The sequence below is a fragment of the Lithobates pipiens genome, unplaced genomic scaffold, assembly GCF_037356315.1.
Source record: "Lithobates pipiens isolate NorthernLeopardFrog02 unplaced genomic scaffold, aLitPip1_a1.2 Scaffold_13, whole genome shotgun sequence".
Lineage (NCBI taxonomy): Eukaryota > Metazoa > Chordata > Amphibia > Anura > Ranidae > Lithobates > Lithobates pipiens.
The window spans coordinates 310,037,332-310,043,218 of NW_027507718.1; the positions used below are offsets into that span (position 1 = coordinate 310,037,332).

Below are 5,887 nucleotides of genomic sequence, written 5' to 3' on the forward strand. Positions count from 1 at the left end.
TGATGGCAAAAGATTGCTTCTAATGATCAAGCTCATTGACATTTGTAGAATTTTGGTGTTAATTGCACCGTTTTCAAAACTTATAACACTCAAAAACACTTCAGATTCAAGTCTGGATGTGTGAAATTCTGTAAAAATATTAATAGGAAACTATAGTAACATTTGCCTGAAAGTCATTTTGGCATCGCTTTCACATTTTATATGCTTGCTATTCCATATTTCCATTTTTTTATTTCACATATATATAGATCTGTAGATTTTTCATATAACAGCTATCTGAATATTATCAGCAACGTCAGCATTCCTGAAGAACAAATACTGAAATCATTACAGAAAAAAAAAAAAAAAATGTATGGACAATTTCCAAAAACGTTCTTTTGCTCTGAGCAGGCAGACCTGAACTGGGAGACATGAAAAGAAAACGACAGTGGTTGTGCAGAACAACTAATCAGGAAGCGTACAGCTTCTACAGAGTACACATATTTACTGTACATGTATACAGTACATATAAACTGTGTTAGAACATGCTTTGAAAAAATATATATGTAACCCAATCAGTAATATCTTACTGTATATAAGCTTTAACACTTTATTGTAATTTAAACAGAAATTTTACATTTTTCTTAAATCTGAAACTTTGCTTAAAGGGTAAGTTCACCTTTGTACACTTTTGTTTTCTAAATTCCAGTTCTCCTATGCACCAATATAGCATTCTTGTCATTTTTTCTTTTGCAAAATATCAAAGCTCTCCATTAAATCTACAGTCACTTACTTTTCTTGTCCTAATCCATGTTTCCAGATGTTTCCATTAGTACAGTGATATATTCTTCCAGATCAGACTTCCTGACACAGGATGGAGTTTACCAAATGGCCGCATTAGCACACACCCTGCATCATCCACCTACCCACTCCCAGCTATACGTTTTTTTTGTTTTGTTTTTTGAGTTTAAAGATGTAAGCATTTAATGAGACTTCAGACTAAAACAGACTTAGTCAAAGAGCCCAAAGCCCATATCATCATCGGATTCCTTCGATTCTTCCTTTTCCTCTTTGGCTGGTGCAGCTGTAGCAGCCGGAGCAGCAGCTGTCTCAGCAACTGGAACAGCAACCACAAAGGCTGATGGGTCTGCCAAGAAAGCTTTGACTTTATCTGCCAATGGGAAGCTGTAATCTGTTTCCACAGCAAGAGCAAGAACTCGTTTATACCCATTGATGACAGAGTGAGGTACAGAGGCGACGGTGGGATATCCAATTTGAAGGCAGACACTGGCGATGTTGCGAACACCCTCTAAAAAGTGAATACGCAGAGCATCTTCAGTGATGTCTAGAACCTCTGGGCTGTAAATGCTGCCGTTGTCATATACTTGTTGGATGATCAAACCAAAGGAGAAGGGGGAAATGTTGAGCATGTTAAGGAGGGTGGCTTCACTGGCACCTACTTTATCTCCAGTCTTAATCAGCTGTACATCACTCAAGATTTCAATAGTTCCTCTAGAGATTTTCGTGGTGATTCCCAAAGCCTGAAAGAAGGATGTCTTCTCAGGGCCCAAACCAGTATTCTGAGCAGGCACTGTGACATCACAGGGGGCAATGGCACCTGCACGAGCAGAAGCTGGCACCTTGTTTGCCAACAGCATATCTCGTACTTCAGCAAGATCCTCCTTAGTGAAAACGAAGCCCACATTCCCCTTTATGTGAGGCAAAAGCTTCTACAGAGCAGAATTGTTTACCAAGTGACCATGGATTGCCTTGGGCATCATGGTGTTCTTTCCCATAAGCACAACCGCTTTTCCTCGCAGGGACATACTGATCTGTTGCATTTGCTTTGAACCAACATTGTCCGCCCCAATGATGAAACATTTTGGGTAATCATCCAGCAGTTGAATGATTTTCAAAAAGTAGTTGGACTTCCATGTCGCCCTGTCTTCCCTGGGCATCTTGACAGTGCTTCCAAGGATTGCCACAAAAAGGGTTTAAAGACCTGATGATGCCCTCAGACAACACTCCGATAAAAGCGAGCACCGGCCCCGAGGTGACCAGAAACGCGGTACCCGCCGGCTTTCAGCTGCATGTTTTTTAAATGAAATGCAATCAATCAGTGATCACCCTTCTCACTAAATACACAATAACATTGCATAGGGTATGCCCATATTTATACAAGTATATAGAAGGGAGTGGACAGAAACACTCAGCTGTCAAGCCCTGTTCACAACTCTGTATAGCGGAAACTGACATTCCCGCATGCGTTTTTTTTTCCGTTTTTTTTTAGCGAGGGGCGAGCATTTTCACTCATCACACATAGGGCTGCTCATCCCTCTGAATGGGCTACCCTAAACACAGCAATCGCCCCAAAGAAGCTTCAAAACTTATTTTAAGAACTTGATGCATTTTTTTACTGAATTTTTTGGTACAGTGCATTTCTGAAATGCAAGGAAATGCACAGATGTGAACGGAGCCTCACAATTTCACTTTCAGGTCCCATTCGCATCTAGCATAGTGGGAGCACACATTTTATGTCTCGTTTTTCCTGTGACACGCATAGGGCAGCCTATTGATTTAAATTGGCTGCACTACATGTGGTTAATGGGACATTTTTGCGTTTTGTGGGTTGTGAGCGTTTTACTGTGCGCTTTGCAGCATTTGCCACTGTTTTTTTTCACATGAAAAAATTTGTATTACCTGCTGTGTTTGGTGTGCTGTTAACAATTAATGGCACCATGTATTTAGTGAGAAGGGTAATCACTAATTGATTGCATTTCATTTAAAAAAACGTGTACCTGGGAGTGGGTGGGTGGATGATGCAGGGTGTGTGCTAATGAGGTCAGCTGGTCAACTCCTTCCTGTGTCATGACCTAAAGTCTGATCAGGAAGAAGACATTACTAATGGAAAGGTCTGAAAATGTGGATTAGGAAAGGAAAAGTAAGTGACTGTAGATTTAATGGAAAGCTTTGATATTTTTGCAAAAATAGGGGAGCTGGAATTTTGAAAAAATAAAAAGTGTACAAAGGTGAACTTACCCTTTAAAATGAAACCTGGTCATCCTGCCATAAATGTCCTTGTTTAACCACTTCAGCACTGGAAGAATTGACCCCCTTTCTGACGAGAGCACTTTTTGTGATTCGGCACTGTGTCGTTTTAACTGACAATTGCACGGTTGTGCGACGTTGTACCCAAACAAAATTGATGTCCTTTTTTCCCACAAATAGAGCTTTCTTTTGCTGGTATTTGACCGCCTCTGCGGTTTTTATTTTTGTGCTATGAACAAAAATAGAGTTACTATTTTTTACTTTTTGCTATAATAAATATCCCCCAAAAATATATAAAAAAAAACATTTTTTTTCCTCAGTTTAGGCCGATACGTATTCTTTTACATATTTTTGGTAAAAAAATTGTAATAACTGTATATTGATATTGTCCTTGCTCTGCATTGTGGCCACGAGCATCGGCACATCAGCTGTGCAGCGGGTGCATGCGCACCTGCTATCCGGACCCAGTGAGCCAACGTATAGTTACATGGTTTCGCATCAGGGGAGCCAACCTGCCGCAGTAAAACTGCGGCGGCTAATCCGGAAGCTCTCTCTATTGTAAAGTGACTACACTTTATTCATGTCTCCCAGCTGTACTCCTGCGTTGTCACCCTATCACATGGGTTTCCAATGTTGACTAAAAAGGCTTTGTCAAAGTACATTGCAAGGTATGGTTCACTGCTCTGATAGATGCCATGTAGCTGTTGTTGGTGCGATTGCAAGTGCACAGGAAGTGGCTTCAAAAAGGCTATAAAAGATCAACAAAGGATGAAAAAAAAATATTTTTATTTAAGACAATATCAATTGTTTATATTACACAGTGATTCAGCAAAGTAAATGTCATTCAGTAAGGGTTTACTTTAACGCCTAACTTCAGGACAGAAATACACTAATACAACATTGTCAGAAGTTCTAACCCTCCCCTATTCTCTTAAAATATGTTTTTTATTATTCTCTGTGTTCCTATTGGAAATATCTCCCTAACATCATGTCTTGACAGAACATGGAGGAAACATCTCTGCAAATGAAATCACCTGACAAATGCTTTAAACCTTCCCTGCTTCATCCAAAAAAAAATAAAAAATTGTCTGGAGATAGGATTTAAAGTGATTGTAAGGGTTTTTTTTTTGTTTTTTGTTTTTTTAAGTAACAAACATATCATACTTACCTCCACTGTGCAGCTCGTTTTGCACAGAGTGGCCCCAAGCCTGCTCTTCTGGGGTCCCTCGGTGGCTCTCGCGGCTCCTCCCCACATCAGATAACCCCCTGGGAGAAGCGCTCTCCCGGGGGGTTACCTTGTGGGTGCACTCCCGAGACAATGGCTGCGCTCCTATCAATCTATCCAATTAAGAGACGAGAACCCCGAGGCAGAGAGACAGCGCATCCCCGTGGGTCAAGTTCCAGGGCTTAGGTAAGTAAAACGGGGGGGGGGGGGGGGGGCTGGGGGGCTGGGGGGCCGGTCACTGCCAGTGTTTTTTTCACTTTAATGCATAGGATGCATTAAGGTGAAAAAATATGTAGGTTTACAACCCCTTTAAAGCTGAACTCTGCACATAACAATTTTGTTATAAACATATTCCTCAATAGCCAATAAGGATATAATCCATTTTTCTGTGCACCATATGCCTGAGTGAATCCAGATATTACATTGCAAACGTAGCAGTGACATCACTTTGATGTACATAACCTGTGCAGAGAGCAGAGGGGTGGGAGGGGTTCAGCAGTCACCAACGGCAACAGGCTGCCTGCAAAACTACTTGGGAAGTGGAGACAAGACGAGTCAGCCAGCGCAAGTAAAGAGAGCAGCAGTGACTGGTCTTTATTACAGGAAGCTCCTACACAGAGGAAAAGTTTTACTCTGGGCTACTGCACAGATCGGGAAACAAAGCAAAGCACACTAAGATTCAAGTAAAGGTATCATCATTGTGTGTTTGGGGCACACGGGTCTCTGAGGGAAGGGGGGATCAGTTGTACCCTGACACACACTGTACACATGGAGTAAATAAAAGTAACTCCATAGCATTTCAGAGTCAGTAGCTACACTGCAGCAATGGAACTTTATTTTTCTTTTAGGGTACACAGGCAGCGGACATACACATTTTCCGACTGTAAGATTTATAGCTCCTCCTCTACCACCATACACAACCACTGTCCTGGTGGAGTGATACCTAGCTGCCTTGTTCCCTCAGTAAATCCTGAGGGTTTGAGGGCAGGGTCACTGGTAGGTTGCTCATGTCTTCCCCACTTTTACTCCACAGCCATGCACAAGCTAGCTTCACACAACCAGGTTGTGGCAGCAGGCAGGTAAAATCACCTGGTTGTATTCAGGATGGGAAATATGTGTGCCCTAGATTCAGGCTTTATGCAGACCTGAGAAACATTTATGTAAAATGTGTATTAATGGTAGAAATGTTGATGTGTTGCTGGATTCAGGTAGCCTGGTAACATTGATAAAAGCTGAATTAGTTACTACGGAGGTCTCTGGGAAGAACAGGGTGGCTGTTATTTGTGTGCATGGGGACACCCGAGAGTATCCTGTAACTTCAGTGTTTTTTGAGACCCCCAAAGGTAACCTCTCTCATCAGGTGGGGTTAGTGTCTCACTTACCACATGATGCTATTGTGGGAAGGGATTTTCCAAAATTCTGGGAACTCTGGGATTGTCCTGAGCCCCCCACTGGTGCCCCTATAAACCAGGAAGATGACCAGAATTCCTCTGGGGGTGGTGAGGACTCTCCTGAATTTCCCTTGTCGGTATTGGCGGGGGAAACTCGAGAAACTGGGGAGGAGCCAACATCCTCAGATGAAAACATGCCATCTGTGGAGTTTTCGGATCTTGAGGTTCACAGGGAAAATTTTGC

General features: G+C 42.1%; 1 pseudogene; it reads right to left on the reverse strand.

Annotated features, from left to right (window-relative positions):
• Positions 1-945: 945 nt before the first annotated feature.
• On the reverse strand, positions 946-1,995 carry LOC143974994 (large ribosomal subunit protein uL10 pseudogene; annotated as a pseudogene).
• Between the last annotated feature and the right edge of the window lie 3,892 nt (positions 1,996-5,887).